Source organism: Pelobates fuscus, chromosome 4 (genome assembly GCF_036172605.1).
Source record: "Pelobates fuscus isolate aPelFus1 chromosome 4, aPelFus1.pri, whole genome shotgun sequence".
Classification (NCBI taxonomy): domain Eukaryota; kingdom Metazoa; phylum Chordata; class Amphibia; order Anura; family Pelobatidae; genus Pelobates; species Pelobates fuscus.
Window position 1 is genome coordinate 347,441,370 of NC_086320.1, and position 21,861 is coordinate 347,463,230.

Sequence of the window (21,861 nt, forward strand, 5' to 3'; positions counted from 1 at the left end):
CCGATGAAGACGGACGTGTGAATCCTGAGCTCCCTCACCCCGAGCATTCAATCTGCCAACATCAGCGTTAAAATTCAACCATCAGCTCCTAAAAAAGAGCAATACACAACGCCAACACTACCCCCTCCACACCCGCACTATGGGCGGCAATAGAAAACGGAGAGAACACACTCCGTCGGTGGCCACGCTTTTCCGCACCTCAGAACGGGGGCGGCCATCTTTGGCCCAATCCTCACAAAGATCCGACTCAGAATCAGACGACAGCGAGGTCCCTGAGGACACTACAGCTCCCATCACGATGGGCAATCTGCGACAACTCCTTAGGGAAACATCCGAGGACATCAAGGCCCACACGGCAGCGGAACTAGAGAAGCAAATGGCGGGCCTCAGAACTGACTTAGACGCCTTGGCTGAGCGCACCGCACAGGCCGAAACCAACATCTCAGGCCTAACTGAGGCAACTAAATCCCATGACCACGAGCTACTTCTTATGCAGGACAGAATAGTCCAACTGGAGGATGGCCTGGAGGATCTCAACAACAGATCCCGCAGGAGTAACATCAGAATCCGGGGCCTGCCAGAAACGGTCACCACGGAAGCCATCCTTCCAGCCGTTCAAGAAATATTCTCCAACCTGTGGCCAGAAGCTGCTGCCAGCGATCTCCAGATTGAGAGAGCACACCGAGCATTACGTCCCCCCACACCGAACCTGACTAGGGATGTAATTGTAAAACTGCTCCTATTCACCACAAAAGAAAAACTGATGACCGCGGCCCGCACGAAACCACCAGTATATCAAGGAACCCAACTACAACTGTTCCAGGACTTGGCACCTGTCACTTTGCGCAAAAGAAGAGAACTTAAACCCCTCACAACTGCGCTAGCACAAAATGGCTGGAAATACATGTGGGGCCACCCCTTCAAATTAATGGTCCGCAAAGAGAACCGCTCCTACACCCTCCATTACCCTGCAGACATGCTGGACTTCGCCGAACACATCGGAGTGCCAATTAACCCCATAACGGCCCCTACTCCCAGAGAAATGTCCAGACCACCTCGCCACACCAGCGGAGGAGACACCACCACGCAGCTCCAGTCCCAGAGAAGCCGGGCAATGCAAACTCCCAAGAAATGATCGGACCGACACTCGTTGCAAAGAGACCGGAGACGCTGAAACCTTTACCTGGACAACCCTCCATTCAGGACAGCAGAACAGGTTTAACTCTATTGTACCCTCGAAACCTGATCCCCCCCCCTCCCTCCCCCCGCATACCTGCGCACCCAGCCCCAAAGGGGATACTCACCAGCAATAGAGAGCCAAACCTCCACCCGGCGGAGACCATCCAAGGGGGTCCCAACCACCCCGGCCCTACACGCTACTCGCCCAGCCTGGATACGAACTGGCCGCAAACGAGATCCCCAAGATGGGCCACAAGAAGAACACCCCCCCTTTCCCCCCTACCTTCTAAAACGACCAGACAGCCTAACCACAAACTGCCCGAATACCCCCCCCTTCTGTCACCTCATGGTTCAACGGGGATACCCCTCAACTCAAGCCCAGATAGGCCTGGTCAGTATACCCACAAGATCCCCAGCGAAGACATTGAGGTAACGGAGGCCAACAGAACTTGGGCTCCAGAGACGCACAGTCACTATTTTTATGTTGTATGCTTTTTATGTTGTATGCTTTATAACAGTTTTAATATGGAACTTTCTGTGTTACATGCATGCTAGAACTAATAACTAATAACTCCTAGCTTATGGACTTACCACGGGCTGCTTGCTAAACCCTGTGTATAAATATTGGTAACTGTGATTTATGTGACCTGCACTGGGCTACAGGGGACTCAAAGACACCGGACTTATAGCTGGGTTATCATAGGAATTGAGATACAAGGCCTGACGCACACCGTACAAATTAGCACACAGACGACCTGACGCAGGTAGTTCCCCCCGACGACTTCTCTCAATGCCTTAACCACGCCCAGGGAACCCACCACGTCCTAGAGAACCCCAGACAAACGACAACCAACCGAACCCCCTCCAAACATACCCGGAACAGGGAGACCGACACTCAGGGGAATACTTGCCTCAAACTTACGGCCCGACTACATCTGAACTCTGAAGACCCTTATAAACTACACCACAGGACCGGGAGACAGCTCATACCCCAACAGAACAGATTAGAAAAACCACCCGCACCAACCAGACGAGCCACACCCACTCCCTATAATCTCATTAGAGACATTATCACAAACCGACTAAGGGAACTCATAGTAACACAAACTGTTATGTATTATTAATGTAAGTTGAAACGTTGAAATGTTGTAAAGTTGAAATGTTATAATTGCCCTCTTGTACAACAGCTGTAACACAGGAACTGGCGTTGACCCACACATCCCACGGGCCAACTACCCACCGCGGGAAGGGGACCACATGACCTCCTGCATACACCACTAGAAACGGCACCTATCCTTAAACGAGAAGAACACCGCATGAAGGTGATACCCAAACCCGCCAAGTAAGCCTCTCCAACATCCCCTTCATGACCAAAACACCTCACACCCAGCAATAAACCCCTATCAGTATCACTCCCCTCCCCGTAGAAACCCCACTCCCCCGGAAGGAGGACAGGCACTCACCCCCGAGGTGAAGACCTGCACCCCCCACCCCTCTCATGACCCCCCGTAGACCGCACGGACAGAAACCTGAGATCCAAAGGGACATAAGCCCTGCAATACAACTGATCCACCCTATCCCCCCCCCCCACAATAGACCTAAACTGCGACAGCTCTACACACAGGAACACCTGGACCACAAGGAAGCCCATCCACAGAAAGCACACATACCGACCTAACACACTGTCAGGATCGGGTCAGGGATCCAACACGCAGAGTACAAAGAGTAGCAGATACGTATACCGGTCCTTAGAATGGCCGGACTTAACGTATAACTACGATAGAATGGTCAGAGACAAGCCGAGGTCGAGGGAACGAGAAGACAGGTAAGCGAGAGACAAGCCGGGTCAAGGAAAACAGAAAGACAGGAGAGTAAATATCAAAGCCGGGTCGGAACCAAAAGACAAGAGAATAACAAAGCACTGTGTGACTAGGCGGACTAGAACCACGACAGGGCAATGAGTAAATGAGATAGCCACTGTTAAGTATGCTGGTTAGGGAGAGAAGACACGCCTCCGGCGAGTCCTGATTCGTCTCCACTGATTTGAGTGACAGGGTGTTCCGGGTTGGCGTCATGACGTCGGCCTCTGAGCCTCCTGCTATAAAAGGAAGTGGCTCCCTCGCGGCCGGCGTTTGCAAGACCAGGTGAACCGCGAGGAACCGAGGAGACATGCCGTCCGGACGGATAAACTTCTAAGTCTCTACCTCTCTTAGAGGTAGAGGCTTCAGGTACCCTGACACACACAAGGGAAACTACGCACATAAAGGACACAACCAGTACACACAAACCCATAGAATATCCGAAAAGGGATAACGAGACAAACATAACTTCATCTAGAACCATAGGATACTGCCACATCCACACACTATTGTTCATTTCCACTTCACTACTAACCGAACACTCCCACCGTAAACTCACACGCTCGGGGGAGAGAAGGCACATGATTCACCGATCCTCTAGACCCCCTCTACCTCTAAATCCGGCGCTAACACCCCACCCTTGACTTCCCATTTCCTCAGTGAGACAAGGAGACTTGCTCCGCTCCCAACACTCCTGGCATATCACCCGTAAGACCAGGACTACCAAACACACCTACCGTACTCATACACCACTACTCAACACTCTCACCCACACCAGACACAACACCACACCACAACACCACAACACCCATCTTATCCCCCCTCACCCGCACGACTCGCACAGCCCACCCGCCTGGTCTTCATACACTTGTAGTAAGAACGTTATACCCCTAACTAAGCTAAGAGATAAGGAAGAACGGACATGGCACCACCATTGTCCTGCATATCAATCAATTGTAAGGGCCTCAATAACCCACTCAAAAGACACCAAACGATGCGCTGGGCAAGCAGAACCCGCGCCCAAATCATCCTCCTACAGGAAACGCACTTCCAACAAAACAAGACATTCCCACTACTAAACCGAAACTTCAACAGATATTTCCTGGCAAACTCGCCGACCAGCAAACAAAACGGGGTGGCGATCTTAATCCATAAGGCATGCCCCTTCATAACCGACAAAACAATTGCTGATCCCCAAGGGAGATATATTACAGTAGCTGGCAAAATGGGCCCCCAGAAATTTGCATTCACCTCGATCTACGCACCCACAGTTCCTTCAGCCTCTTTCTGGCAGGCCCTACAAGCACATATAGCATTATTCTCCTCACACCACCACATCATAGGAGGGGACTGTAACGCCTCACCCTCCCCAGTGATAGACAGGCACAGAACAGGCCTACACCCACAAAACCGTGGACAAACAACACAATCCGACAAATTACTACAGAACTTCCTCGCACGCACCCGCCTGATAGATGTCTGGAGGATCCAACACCCGAATACGCGAGATTACACATTTTACTCCCACCCTCACCGATCCCACTCACGCATCGACTTATTCCTGATATCCCCCTCCACTCTACCCCTGATCGCTAACACTTCGATAGGATCAATCACGTGGTCAGACCACGCTGAAATCTCACTCACACTGACCCCGCCAATCACCACCCGCCAATGGTCCTGGCGCCTAAACCCTACCCTACTCCATGACCCCACAATCAGAGAAGCCACGTCCAAGGCCATCGCGGACTACTTTACTCTAAATACACACTCGGTCACCTCACCGGGAACCCTATGGGCGGCACATAAAACTGTGATTAGGGGCACCCTCATAAGCCAAGCCGCTCACCATAAAAAACAACGTCTAGCGAAATTAGAAAGCAACCTGAAAGAACTCCGCCAACTAGAAAATGACTTTAAAATTCATCCCACACCAGTCATATTAGCTAAAATACAACAACTCCAAACTGCAATAAAAGATTTTATGGCCACAGATACCACCAAAGCCCTCCAATGGACCCGCCAACTTTTCTACGAAAAGTCTAATAAAGCAGACACTCTCCTCGCTCACAAACTCAAAAATAGAACAGCCCGCAAGAATATCACCAAAATTAGGGCCAAGGACGGAACATCTCAAGAGTCGCCAGACAAAATAGCTACGGTATTCCAAGAATACTTTACAGACCTATATGACCACAGTCCCCACCATAGACACGACCCCACCCTCCTGACGACTAAAATCAACAAATACCTAGACTCACTCACCCTACCCTCACTAACACCAGAAGGAGCCCACAGACTGTCAACGGAAATCACATCGGAAGAAATAGCTAATGCACTCAAAACTCTTAAACCCAACAAATGCCCAGGCCCGGATGGGTTCACAGGCCTCTACTACAAGACCTTTACATCAGCACTTATCCCACACCTATGCAAACTCTTCAACTCATTTATGAAAGGAGACCCCATCCCCCCCGACATGCTGCGAGCAAACATATGCCTCCTACCAAAACCTGGCAAATCCCACCTTGACCCCGGACACTTTAGACCAATCTCCCTATTGAATGTAGACATGAAACTATTTACAAAAATACTAGCCGAAAGACTGAACCCCTTGCTCCCTCTCCTCATCCACCCGGACCAGGTGGGATTTATCCCACACAGACAAGCCAGCGACAACACCCGACGCACCTTTGACCTCATCTGGTACGCAAACCACAGACGCCTCCCTACCGTCCTCCTATCCCTTGACGCAGAAAAAGCCTTCGACAGACTACTCTGGCCCTTCCTTTTTGCAACACTTCAGAAATTCGACTTCCCAACACCTTTCCTTGACGCATTAGGATCCATTTACTCGTCCCCTACAGCCACCCTCCTCCTACACTCAAACACACCACACTCCTTCCCCATCAAGAACGGCACACGACAAGGATGCCCACTGTCCCCAATACTGTTTGCCCTATCGCTTGAACCACTCCTCCAGACCCTCCGACACAATCGGGAAATACAGGGAATTAACATCAAGGATGAAACATACAAGATCGCAGCATATGCAGACGATGTTCTCCTCACTATCACAGACCCACAACACTCTCTCCCGCCCTTAGCAGTAGAACTGGCGAAATACGCAGAAGTTTCAGGTTACAAACTTAATCTTGACAAAACAGAAGCCCTCCCAATCCAGGTTGACGAACCAACACTTCAGACACTCAGAGTGCAGCACCCATTCACCTACCAACAAACAAATATCAAATACCTAGGCATCACACTCCCAACAGACCTCACGCAAACCTACCGTCTGAACTTCACGCCCCTGATCGAAACTGCCTCACAAGACCTTGAAAAATGGAACAACATGGCAATCTCATGGATAGGCAGGATGACATCCATTAAAATGAACCTCCTCCCTCGGTTTCTATACCTCTTTCAAACACTCCCAATCCCGATCAACGCATCAGACTTTAAGAAACTGCAAACCAAGATAGACAAATTTATATGGGCCGGAAAAAGGGCAAGGATAGCTCGCAGAACCTTGTACGTCCCTAATAAACAGGGAGGACTAGGACTCCCCAATCTCACCCAATATTTCCAATCAGCGATCTACAACGGTGGGTAGATCTGGAACATAACATATTCGGCTCAGACTTCCCCTCCCTACAAATCTGGCTCCCAAAAAACGCCAGGCCACCAACCCCCCCCACCTCCCCGGCAATACTAACTATGATCAAAACTTGGGATAAAATAACCGAAAAACACAAACTTATCTCACACCCCTCTCCGTTAATGCCCATTCTCAGGAACACAACCTTCACACCCGGTATGTCCCCGAGGGACTTCGCCCATTTCGAAGACAACAACCTAACGCGCATACACCACTTCTACAGAAACCAAACCATCATACCCTTCACAGACCTCCCCCAACAAACCCCCCTCATAACCAGGGACCTGTTCAGATACCTTCAAATCCGTAGCTACCTAGAGGCCCCACACATACGACAAGCCAGCATCACCCCACTCACGCCACTAGAAAGTGCATGCATAAACCACCCACTCCAAAAAGGTCAAATATCAAAGATATACTCCCTACTAAGTAGACACGCAAGAGAAAGCTCCATGCCATATATAGCAGCCTGGGAACGGGATCTGGGCCCCACGGGGGAACAAAGCGACTGGACTGACATCTGGGAAGCCACTGCAACGATATCCATATGTGTCAATCATAAAGAACAAGCTTATAAAACCCTTTTCAGATGGTACCTAACCCCGCTACGTCTAAAACAAATGAAACAATCAAACTCTGACCTTTGCTGGAAGGGATGCGGGAACACAGGCACTTACCTACACACATGGTGGGAATGCCCCAAAGTAACTACCCTCTGGCAACAAATTGCACAAAAAGCAACACAAGCACTCCACACACAAATACCGATGGACCCCTGGCTCTGGCTGTTATCAAGACCCCTCAAAGACATCCCTAGAGCACAAAATAAACTCTTAGCCAAACTGGCGCTAGCCACTAGGAGAGCGATAGCTGAAACATGGGGAAGTCCAGACACCCCAACAATGTCACAGATAACTCGTAAGATTAACGAAGCTATGAACATGGATAAACTCACAGCCCTTATCCATGACACCACCAAATCCTTCAATAAAATATGGGACCCATGGTTGTGGGAATTCACACCTAACCCAAACAACCCCATACAACACGATAGACCAGGCGGGTGAGCCCACCCGAGACGCACAGCCCTACATACCACAGGACCCTCCACCCTACCTACAACCCTCCAAACATCACACCTCTCTCCACCCCACCTCACTCCCCCCACTCTCTTACTTACACACACCACACTCGCAACGCATTCAACCCACCCCACATAAACCCACTTACTCCACACATTCCAAAAGCACACATCTACCGCCTTTACCCCCCCAAGAATGCTGCACCACAACACACAGAGATCGCGAGACTTTGCATCTGGGGACACCCAGAGACAGAATCACACCTACAACACTCGACACACACACGACTGGACACAGACCATCTCAACCCACACAGGACCGCCACACCTGATACAGAAAGTGCCCTCACTACGGGCCCACAAACTCAACCACCACAGACCACGGACCGCAACGACCTCTTATCCATAACAAGGACTACCCAATCCTTATGACTACCCTACCCCACCCCCCACACCCTCGGCCCACCCCCAACCTCACCTTACCCCCCCCAAACCCCCAAATGGGAACGATAAGAACCCAAAGTAAACACCACTCACCAATCATACGAAAAAGCCAATAACCACCAGACAACATACACCTTGAGCCTACCCGCAACCAATACATCAGAACAGACACGCGCCTCCACGAAAGCACTTGGGAAATAGCACGCTTACAAACATCTAAGCCGATCATAGAACTATAAAAGATTATACTACCTGCTTCTAAATGCCTAAGTTTAATATGTAATATTGTATTCAAACTATGTTCCCACCTACCCCCCCCCTACATCTGTACCCCCACACTAACAACACTAAAATAACCTAGAACATAAGACGGAAAGAAACTGTTATATAAACAGGAAAATGCAAGAACAACACTAAGAAAATGGCAATGTTATCACAGCATTGGACAACTGTAGTATTTATACCTGCTGGACCAGCAACTACGCTTATGGTGAACGACTGCTATAACAGTAAATGTATGTTGTGTTATGTAACCACTGTACCACAAACTATCTCCCAATCTTTTTTCTGTACCCCCACCCCATAAAACAAAAACCTTCCAAAATAAAGAATTTATAAAAAAAAAAAGTTGAGTCGCCATACATGCTTCATGAATTTTATCAACATCTGGAAATGCTATTCCTCCCTTCTGATAACTCCTTCGAAGAGTGTCAAACGCTATCCTAGGTGGTTTTTTTGCCCAAATACATCTAGAAATCAAAATTTGAAAATGGTTAAGAATACCTTTCCCCAATCTATAAGGAATCGCCCTAAGATAGTATAAAAGTTTAGGTATCAAGAATGCCTTGATCATATTTAATCTTCCTATCCATGAGGACTCAATCTTCCTCCATTTGTCTACCTGTTGTTGCAAATCTTTTAATAGATTATCATAGTTCGTTTGTATCATCCTCTCTATATCAAAGGATATTTTAATCCCCAAGTAGCCAATAGTATCTTTTGCCCATAAATGTTGGAAACGTGCAGTCAGAAGATCTTTCTGAGCCTCAGATAAAAAAGAGGCTAAGATTTGTGTTTTTTTCATATTAACCTTATAGTTAGAGAAACTACTATAGATAGATATAACATCCAGTACCAATGGAATTGAAACCATCGGATCCGTCAAGATAAGGAGGACATCATCTGCAAAGAGGGAAACCTTGATTTCCCCATTGAGAGACTTGACCCCCTTTACATTAGTATTCTGTCTGATTAAAGTGGCCAAAGGTTCAATTGTAAGGATATATAACAGGAGAGCCAAAGGGCAACCCTGTCTAGTACCGTTTTTGATCTCAAAATGGTCAGACTCAACAAAAGCGTTAACTATTTTAGCTGTAGAACTCCTATATAACAGCATAGTTTTATATCTAAACTGACCCTCTAGGCCAAATTGGCACATGACAGAGTCAAGGAATCTCCAATTGACTCTGTCAAAGGCCTTCTCAGCATCGAGGGCCATAATAACAGATCCCCATTAATGCTAATTTATTCTGTGTATTAAATTAAATATCCTATGTGTGTTATCAGTAGTACCTCTCCCTCTCACAAATCCAGACTGATCAACATCAATCAATTCTCAAATTACCTCTTTAAATCGATTGGACAATATTTGAGAGAATATTAAAAATTAATAAGAGATATAGGTCTATAGTTAGCAATAAGTGTTAGATCTTTCCCTACTTTGGGTATAGGAATGATTGAAGCCAACAACATCTCATTGGGGAAGGGGGTATCCACGGATACCTTCGTAAACATCTCTAAAAGGATAGGGGAAATAAGTCTAGAAAAAGTTTTATAGAACATTGTTGAGAAACCACCTTATTCAATTTTAAGTTATCTATTGCTTCGGTTACTTCTGATAATAAAAATGGGGCATTCAGCATTTCCAAGTTCCTTTGATTAATTTTTTGGTAGTTTAAGATTACTCAAAAATGTATCCATTTCTTCTCTACTCTTCCCTACCTCCTCTAGATTACATAAGGATTTATAAAATTCCGCAAATGCATTTACAATGTCATTTGGTGACGTTAAATGTTTATCGCCTAAAACTATTTTTTTTTATAGATTTATCTCTATGGTTATTTTTTATTTTATTAGACAGATCTTTATTTATTTTATTGTTATTATGGTACCATCTTTGCTTAAGAAATAATATATTTTTATTGACCATGTCATAAATTATATCTTTGATAATTTCCCTTAAGTTAGCTATTTCTTCAATTAAATCTTTATTCACCATATTTTTATTTAGACGTTCCTTATTTGCCAATTTTATTCTTAACTCTTGCAAAGATTCTCCCTTCTTCCTTTTAAATTCAGAACCAAGTTTAATCAATAATCCCCTTACATAACTTTTAAAGGTACACCATACCATTGCCGTGAGGACTTTTCCATTATCATTAGTAATCAAAAAGTTTTCAATTTCAGATGACAAAAAATCTATGTTACACTCTGATTTCAAAAGGCTTTCGTTAAGTCTCCACCTTGTCGTTGGTCTAAGACCACCTTTTAACTTAACCTTAATGGATACTGGTGCATGGTCCGACACAACTATAGATCCAATGTTGGATTTAATAATAGAACTTAAAAACTCAGCTTTCACTAGAAACATATCTATTCGAGAATAGGTCTGATGGACATGTGAAAAAAAGGTATAATCTCTCACTAGGATTCAAAGTCCTCCAACAATCAAATAAAGAATTCCTGTCTAGAAATTCAGAAAAATCAGAAACATAGATATTTACAGATTTGTGATCTCTTATATTTTTATGGCTTTTATCCCGTGTTGGGTCCAATGCACAATTAAAATCTCCCCCAATTATAATATTGCCACATGCTAGTTTGTCAACCTTTTCCATGATTTCATCCAAAAAGTCCCCGGGCACGAATTTGGTGCATAAATATTGACCAAAGTATATATAATACCATTCATTTTTTAAATAAGTATCACATATCTTCCCATTGGATCCCCAGTTAGATGTATCATTTCAAAATTGATTCTGCTAGAGATTATGATAGCAGTGCCTCTTTTTTTTTTTACTCCCCTCCATGTTAGAAGAAAATATTAACAGGAATTTCTTAAACTTCCAGAGTCTCTCTGGAGAATTAATCCAGTGTGTCTCCTGAATAAAGGCAATGTCTATATCATTTTCATTTAGAAATTTAAAAATCGCTCCCCTTTTGTGTGGTGAATTCAAACCCTGAACATTCCATGATATCACATTAAGTGCCATCATAGCACCTATTGTCCTGATTACGCCCCAGGTCGAGTCTCAGAAGAATAAGAAAGGAAAAAAAAAAAAACCAAAAATACACATTTACATACATACATATAAAATACATAAAACATGAAAAATATTCCAAGAAGGGGAACAAACCCCCTCTTGGTAATCCAGTGGGGAGACATATACATATATATATTTAAATATATATATATATATGCTTTATATTTATATATAAATATATGAAGCCCCCTGAACGAGACCTGCCTATAGTTGCAGGAATAGAGACCCTAGCAAGAGGAGGAAGGCCTCCAAACTCTTCAGAAACCAAACGGCATTCCAAGTATCTAACCTAAAGTCCATCATATGTCAATCCATAAAGCTATTAACTTTGTCTAGAATATATGACCACACTGGCCCCTAAGGCCATATCACAATGAATTACTGATCTAACTCTACTTGATATATTTTACAACTCTCAATTATAATAGTACAAATCTCCCTCTCCTCTCCTCTCCCCTCCCTCAGTTGTTATAATTCCAAAATATACTATAAAATGTGGAACATATTCCAGGAAAGAAGCAAAATGAGGAGACCTATGTACTTATAACCTCCTGAACAAGACCTGCCTATAATTGCAGAAATAGAAACATTGGCAAGAGGAGAAAAATCTCCAGACCTCATCAGAAACCAAAAAATATTCCAAATATCCGACCTATATTAAACACTATAACATTCAATAAATCAGTTAGTTTTGTCTAGGATATTGGATCACATTAATCTAAAGAACCATGCTACATTGAATTGCTATTCTAACTCTGTTCAACATGCCTCTCCAACTCTTGAATATGATAATACAGGTCCTCCCTCTCCTTTCCCCTCCCTTGGTCATTCTATCTACAGATTTCCTTAATATACACATAGTCCGGCTCCCCCTACCTATTGTGATCAAAATCAGCTTTACCTCATATATATTATCTTACTGTTGCCAGAATCTCTAACCTTGTTCACCCCATTAATACCCACGTAATAACCGTAATCTCTAACCTCATTCACCCCATTCATACCCACGTAATAACCGTAATTTTATCATAAGTGAATAAACCCATACTATGAAATTGTACTAATAACCACTCGTGTATGGATAACTTACTTCCATTCTTATTAATACTGAATAATATCAAATCATAACTATTGTGACCAAAGCTTATGTTACTACAAAATACAAATGTAGAATCTCTAAAGAATTCCTTCATGTCAGACTCCATAATTGGAGAAGTATACTAATGATATCACGTTATACCTATTGTGATCAAGGCAGTGTTAATACAAAATATCTGGAAAAAAAAAACTCTATAAAGTTCCTTCATGTCAAACTCCATAATTTAAAAAAAAGTGTAGATCCACTAAATTATATATGTGCTTTATACCATTCTTATATATATCCGATGTGCCGCCTTCAAATACCCATCAGAGATATAGTATATAGAGTTTACCGATCTCCTATGTGGTTAATTATATAAAAAAAACGGAGGAGAATAAGGGAGAAAAGGTATCTTAACAAAAAATAGTATGTAATGGCTATATAATGTGGCGTAATTTCATAACTACCAACATTATGCCAGACTAGCATTGCCTTAAACTATAACTTATGTCAAACCCCATATATGAAAACAATGTAGATTATTTAAATTGCAAATATTACCAGATACCCTTATCCATATTTATAACATTCTTATCTGTAGACAAAACTCTGCCCATTGGGCATTCGCTAATCTAATCTGTCTTCACGGTTAATTATTATAGGCTTCGAAAAATAAGTTGATCTTCAAAAGAAATAAAAAAAAAATGAAAAAAAATAGTAATAGTAAATAGTCATTGTCTTGTTCCAGGTAGGTGGTCATTAATTTGGTCAACTTAGTAAATAGTCATTGTCTTGTTCCAGGTAGGTGGTCATTAATTTGGTCAACTTAGGAAGATAACTATTGTAGATTCCAAAATTAGATTTTTTTCTTGGGCCCCCGAGGCTTCTTTAAAAAGAAATTGTTGATTTTGAAAAGATACCGATAATGCTGTAGGGAAACTCCATCTATATTTAATTCCATGTTTCCTCAGAATGCTGGTCTGAACAACAAATTTTTTTCCTTGCCAGCCGGGTCGTCAAAGATAGATCTGAAGATAGCTTAATATCTTTAAGTTGGGGATCTGTTATGAAATTTTTTTGTGCTGACTGCATAATTAAATTTTTAATATAGTTGTTAGAAAAACAGGCAATGATGTCCCTAGGTATATTGGGGAGTTGCCGGGAAGGATTCTGGGATTAATGGGGCTGATTCTCTACGATCTCCCAGAGATGATCTTTTAGTTAATGATCGCTCTTGAGATTTAGGTGAATAGAATGAATTTATATTTTAATTTTTTTCCATATTAGCCGTTGTTACTTTATCCTTATCTTTATCTCTTTTGGGGGACATTACTGATTTTCTTTCCCTTCTATTCTCCTTTAAGGCAACACCCAGAGGAAAATAGTATTGAGAGTAGTATTGACTAAAGAGAGTATTTGATTGCAATCACAATATCAAACCCCTCAAATAAATGGAGCCTTATTTAAATGTAGATATCTGCCTTCCAAGAGAAAAAAAAAAAAGAAAAAGGAAAAAAGCAATTTATATCAATCTATCAATCTGTCTCACCATTGAAACAGTTGCAATTGAGGCTCTCACACAACAGCAGGATGCTAGGGTTCATCATATAATATACAGTGTCAAAGTCATTGCTAATTAGTTGCAAACAATTGCCTTCCTCCAATTCTCCTGGTATTTTTTAGCTCCAAGTTTCAGCAGTCCTCATGTCCCCACAGTTGATATTCACCTCAAAATTCAGAACTCCAATACAGCATTTAAGCATTAAAGCAATAAATATCCACAGCAGTCCAGAATCTTTATAGCCTCAAGATTATATGCAGCAAGTGTGTATGGCTTAAAAACTATACCTTGAGCAGTTCGGCATTCAATAGTCAGCAAACAATGAACTGCATACCGCTTGCGTCTTCATCGTTCTGCAGCATTAACTCTCGGCACTCTGCTGCTCTTATGTGCTGGACGCCACTTCTCCTCCTCACACAAGAGCCTTTCGGCCGCGGGAGCGTGCGCAATCACGTGTCACGTCATCACCCCGCCCGCCACTGGTTCTCTAATTTTGTATTTCAAAGCATTCTTTTCGATTTTCTTGTAATCTATGTTTTCTTTTTATTTGTCACTATTATTAAAACAATAATTTTGACTATACATGTCAAATTTTAATTTTATCATCATTTTTATGCAGGATGGCAATATCTTACTGTGTATGTACCTTTAAAACTCTTGAAATTATTGTTTTTTTACATGTTACAAAAAGCTTTAACCCCTTAAGACCGCAGGACGTACTATGCCGTCCTTATTTTGGTGGCTCTAAAAGCCGCAGGACGGCATAGTACGTCCTGCGATCTTATGTACTTACCCGGTCGCCGGAGATCCCACGCCGGCGATCGCGGTATGGGGGACTTACCTGGGAGCCCAGGGAGTCCCCCTGCGTCCTCTTCAGCCGCCCAGGGCCATGTGATCGCGAGGTCCTTGCGAGGACCCCGCGATCACATGGACGGCATAGCCGTCCAAGGCATTGCCAGCAGGGGGAGTGCCTGTAATGACAGGTACTCCCCCTGCTGTCTGAAAAAAAAATAAAAAATGTTAAAACAGTGTAAAAATAAATTATATATACTTAGATCATATATATATTTATTATATATATGTTCTAAGTATATATATACACACATATACACACATACACATAAATATGCATACACTGTCTACGTGTATTTTAATATTAATATATACATAATTATATATATATATTAATATCAAAATACACGTACAATGATATTGATTAAATATATATATAATTTTCATTATATATATATTTATATATAATAAAAATAAATAAATATATAAATACGTTAAAAAAATAAATAAAAAAATAATTAAAAAAAAATAGATAAAAAATATATAAACATGCGTAATTTCGTTCTAACTGTATTTTAAAATTAATATATATATATTGATATCAAAATACATGTAGAACGAAATAATATATATATCTATATACATAAGTATATACGTATATATCACTATGTATATACCTATATATAAATAAAAATAATTAAAAAAAATTATATACATATATATACACACATATATATATACACACATATATATATAATAATTCTACGCATATATTTATGTAATAATTTTACATAATTAGGTCATTTTATTAATTACAATTTGCAGGACCTGCCTGCCAACCCAGGCCAAAAGTTCAGGGAATTACATTGTCTAGCACTATATTTAACTCTGTAACTTTCCAAGACACCATGAAACCTGTACATGGGGGGTACTGTTTTACTCGGAAGACTTCGCTGAACACAAATATTAGTGTTTCAAAACAGTAAAATATATTACAACAATGATATCGTCAGTGACAGTGACATTTTTTGCATTTTTCACACACAAATGGCACTTACACTGACGATATAATTGTTGTGATACGTTTTACTGTTTTGAAACACTAATATTTGTGTTCAGCGAAGTCTCCTGAGTATAACAGTACCCCTCATGTACAGGTTTTATGGTGTTTTCAAAAGTTACAGAGTCAAATATAAGGTTTGCGTTTCAGTTTTTTCACATTAAAATTCGCCAGGTTGCCTTTGAGACCGTATGGTAGCCCAGGAATGAAAATTATCCCCATGATGGCATACCATTTGCAATAGTAGACAACCCAGGGTATTGCAAATAGGGTATGTTCAGTTTTTTTAGTAGCCACTTAGTCACAAACACTGGCCAAAATTTGCGTTCAAATTAGTTTTTCGCATTTTCAAATATTAACACTAACTTTGGCCAGTGTTTGTGACACAGTGGCTACTAAAAAAGACTGGACATACTCAATTTGCAATACCTTAGGTTGTCTACTTTTGCAAATGGTATGCCATCATGGGGGTAATTCTTATTTCTGGGCTACCATATGGTCTCAAAGGCAACGTAACCAATCTGGCGAATTTCAAAGTAAAAAAACTGAAATATGTAACACGCTATATTTGACCCTGTAACTTCCCAAAACACCATAAAACCTGTACATAGGGGGTACTGTTTTACACGCGAGACATCGCTGAATACAAATATGTGTATTGTATTGCAGTAAAAGCAAACAGTATTATGACATTCACAGTTAGAATGTCACGTAGAACTAAAAAAATTTAAAAAAATCTTATTTTCTCCCATTTTTTAAATATTATTTTCATATTAAATTATGTTCCATACCTAAATATTTGATGTTAAACGAAAGCCCCGTTTCCCCTGAATAAAATGATATATAATAATGGGGGGTGCATTTAATATGAAAGAGGTGAATTATGGTTGGACAGACATATAGCGCAAATGCCAGGTTTTGTTTACGTTTTTTTGGATCACAACTTGTACATTTGGCTGCGGTCTTAAGGGGTTAAAAGGATTAGACAAATTTGTCAGCGGTAAGTGCTTTTCGTTCTTTTTGATTCATCGAATATCGACTGGACACGGACCAACCTATCAAAAAGAGCTAATTTTGAATCTATTTAAGGGTTCCCTCAAAGTCCCTTTTAAAGTTAAAGAGAAAATTGTAAGAGTCACATATATAAACATATCCTTAACATGATCTATATTATTAGGTCAGACATTTCAAGAAAGAGTAACACATAAATCTAATTCTTACATAATATTTTCAATTGTACATTTAGCATTGGAATAATCTCAAAGTTTGAAAATAGATACTTTAAATATTTTAATTTTGAATTTCAAAGCATTCTTTTTGAATTTTCTTGTAATCTATGTTTACTTTTTATTTGTCCCTATTATAAACACTTGACAATAATTTGACATGTATAGTTAAAATTATTAAACAATTATTTATCTTACTGTGTATGTACCTGTAAAACTCTTGAAATTATTGTTTTTTTACAATTTACAAAAAGCTTTAAAATGGTTAGTCAAATATGTCAGTGGTGAGTGCTTTTCATTCTTTTTTTTTTATATTCTTTATTTTTGCGTACATAAAGAAAATAAACAGTCACATTTGCTTTTGCATAATAACAGACAGTAACTTAGCAGGGCATAGCAATGAAAATACAATGCACATTTTTATATTGTAGCATGATGTGTAAGCTTAAGCATGAGGACAGTGCTAGTGAGGGGTTGACTACTGTGACATGAGCATGAGAACTATAGGCACTGTGATTGAGAAGTGTTTCTCCCGGGAGGTCCCCCAGGTAAATCAGGTTTTGAGTCCCGCTGTGGTAAGAGAGGAAAGGGGACATGCTAATGCAGTGGTTTAAACATGGGTTAATCTAAGCACATGGTGTGGGTACCGATGGTGCACTGCTGGGGTACTGTGGTATTTGTGCTCAGTCCTGAGGTCATCCAATGCCGTGCTGGGGTACTCTGCTTCCCTGTCCAGAGAGTCTCGCTGTTGAACCCTGGTGCCTTCCCGGGTAGGGACCCGCATACATGAGTCGAAGGTAAGGTCTTGCTATAGAGGCGCTGAAGCCTCTCCTGTGTGGTCTCAGAATACAGCTTGAGTTGTGAGGTAGGCTCTTTGGGGCGGCCCGGTCGGGTTGTGGCAGGTTAGTTGTTGTGTTGTTTGCCGCCTTTCTCGTGCTGGGATGTCGGGCAGCGTGTGAACGTTGCGGGCAGAGTCGTGTGGTCCACCATTTTCGGGCCCTCTGTACCGCGAGCACCGTGGGTTGCGAGGTGGGTGTTCTGTCGTGTCTGGCATCTGGACCTGTTGTTGTCCAAGTTCCAGTTTTTCCAGAAGGCAGCGAACAGGCTGTTTACTTTAGCTTTGAGGTCCCAGCTTATATGAGAGCACGTGGCATCCGCCATTTTCCTCTTCTCTATGGCTGGATGGAGCTCATTCAATGCCTGCTCATGTGTCTCATGGAGCAGGTTTGCCTCCCTGGAGTGGACCGGGATCACCCCTGCCGGTCCATAGGGGGGGGAACAGGGCAAGAACCACCTAATCCTGTGCTGCTGGCATGTCACTGGGAGGCAGGATGGCAGGGCAGCGGCCGTCTGCCCCGCTCACCGCCTGCACGGTCTCCTCCTTGGTTGTCAGAGGGCCTTCCGAGGGACTAAAACCTTAACAGCAAGCCTCACCTCGGAACCAGGATGTCTGCTTGCACTGGGTCACCGCTGTCAGTCGTCAGGTAGGTTTTAAGTTGTTTTTCGGAGCCATAATTAGCCAGGGTTGTAGGAGCAGCTTTGTTGTGCGACCGTTCAGCTTGGTGGTCCGGCCCCGCCCCGCTTTTCATTCATCGAATATCGACTGGACATGGACCAACCTATAAAAATAAGCCTTATTTTGAATCTATTTAAGGGTTCCCTCAAAGTCCCTTTTAAAGTTAAAGAGAAAATTTTAAGAGTCACCTACATAAACAAATCATTACCTTGATCTAAATTATTAGGTCAGACATTTCAAGAAAGAGTAACACATAAATCTAATTCTTATATAAGAATTTCAATTTTACATTTAGCATTGGAAGAATCTCAAAGTTTGAAATAGATACTTTAAATATTCTAATTTTGCATTTCAAAGTATTCTTTTAAATGTTCTTGTAATCTATGTTTACTTTTTATTTGTCACTAAAATTAAAACAATAATTTTGACTATACATGTCAAATTTTAATTTTATCATCATTTTTAATCTGCATGGCAATATCTTACTGTGTATGTACCTTTAAAACTCTTGAAATTATTATTTTTTGCATGTTACAAAAAGCTTAGTAAATAGTGGCTGCAGTAAGCAATTTTTTTCTTTTCTAATCATTGAACATTAACTAGACACGGGCCACCCTATCATCATACCCTAATTTGGAATTCATTTAAGGTTTCCCTCAAAGTCCCTTTTAAAGTTAAAGAGAAAATTGTAAGAGTCACAAATATAAACATATCCTTAACTTGATCTATATTATTAGGTCAGACATTTCAAGAAAGAGTAACACATAAATCTAATTCTTACATAAGAATTTCAATTTTACATTTAGCATTGGAAGAATCTGAAAGTTTGAAAATAGATAGTTTAAATATTCTAATTTAGTATTTTAAAGCAATCTGTTAAATTTTCTTGTAATCTATGTTTACTTTTTATTTATCACTATTATAAACACTTGACAATAATTTGACATGTATAGTTAAAATTATTAAACAATAATTTTAACTAAACATGTCAAATTTATTTTTTTTCATCAGTTTTTAAGCAGCATGGCAATATCTTACTGTGTATGTACCTTAAAACTTCTTGAAATTATTGTTTTTTTACATTTTACAAAAAGCTTTAAAATGGTTAGTCAAATTTGTCAGCGGTAAGTGCTTTTTGTTCTTTTTGATTCATCGAATATCGACTGGACACGGACCAACCTATTAAAATAAGCCATATTTTGAATCTATTTAAGGGTTCCCTCAAAGTCCCTTTTAAAGTTAAAAAGAAAATTTTAAGAGTCACATACATAAACAAATAATTACCTTGATCTAAATTATTAGGTCAGACATTTCAAGAAAGAGTAACACATAAATCGAATTCTTATATAAGCATTTCAATTTTACATTTAGCATTGGAAGAATCTCAAAGTTTGAAAACAGATAGTTTAAATATTCAAATTTTGTATTTTAAAGCATTCTTTTCAATTTTCTTGTAATCTATGTTTACTTTTTATTTGTCACTGTTATTAAAACAATAATTTTGACTATACATGTCAAATTTTAATTTTATCATCATTTTTATGCAGCATGGCAATAGCTTACTGTGTGTGTACCTTTAAAGCTCTGGAAATTATTGTTTTTTACATGTTACAAAAAGCTTTAAAATAGTTAGTCAAAGCTGTCAGCAGTAAATGCTTTTCGTTCTTTTCTATTCATCGAATATCGACTGGACAGAGAACAACCTATGAACAAGAGCTAATTTTGAATCTATTTAACGGTTCCCTCAAAGTCCCTTTTAAAGTTAAAGAGAAAATTGTAAGAGTCACATACATATACATATCCTTAACTTGATCTATATTATTAGGTCAAACTTTTCAAGAAAGAGTAACACATCAATTTAATTCTTATATAAGATTTTCAATTTTACATTTAGCATTGGAAGAATCTCAAAGTTTGAAAATTGATAGTTTAAATATTTTAATTCTGTATTTCAAAGCATTCTTTTTGAAATTTCTTGTAATCTATGTTTACTTTTTATTTGTCACTATTATTAAAACAATAATTTTGACTATACATGTCAAATTTTAATGTTATCATCATTTTTAAGCCGCATGGCAATATCTTACTGTGTATGTACCTTTAAAACTCTTGAAATTATTATTTTTTGCATGTTACAAAAAGCTTAGTAAATAGTGGCAGCAGTAAGCAATCTTTTTCTTTTCTAATCAATGAATATCAACTAGACACAGGCCAACCTATCAACATGGCCTAATTTGGAATTTATTTAAGGTTTCCCTCAAAGTCCCTTTTAAAGTTAAAGAGAAAATTGTAAGAGTCACAAATATAAACATATCCTTAACTTGATCTATATTATTAGGTCAGACATTTCAAGAAAGAGTAACACATAAATCTAATTCTTACATAAGATTTTCAATTTTACATTTAGCATTGGAAGAATCTCAAAGTTTGAAAATAGATACTTTAAATATTTTAATTTTGTATTTCAAAGCATTCTTTTTGAATTTTCTTGTAATCTATGTTTTCTTTTTATTTGTCACTATTATTAAAACAATAATTTTGACAATACATGTCAAATTTAAATTTTATCATCATATTTAAGCAGCATGGCAATATCTTACTGTGTATGTACCTTTAAAACTCTTGAAATTATTCTTTTTTGCATGTTACAAAAGCTTAATAACTATTGGCAGCAGTAAGCAAGTTTTTATCTTTTCGATTCATTGAATATTGACTAGACACGGGCCAACCTATCAATATGCTATAATTTGGAATCAATTTAAAGTTTCCCTCAAAGTCCCTTTTAAAGTTAAAGAGAAAATTGTAACGGTCACATACATAAACATATCCTTAACTTGATCTATATTATTAGGTCAGACATTTCAAGAAAGAGTAACACATAAATCTAATTCCTACATAAGATTTTCAATTTTACATTTAGCATTGGAAGAATCTCAAAGTTTGAAAATAGTTTAAATATTTTAATTCTGTATTTAAAAGCATTCTTTTTGAATTTTCTTGTAATCTATGTTTTATTTGTCACTATTATTAAAACAATAATTTTGACTATACATGTCAAATTTTAATGTTATCATCATT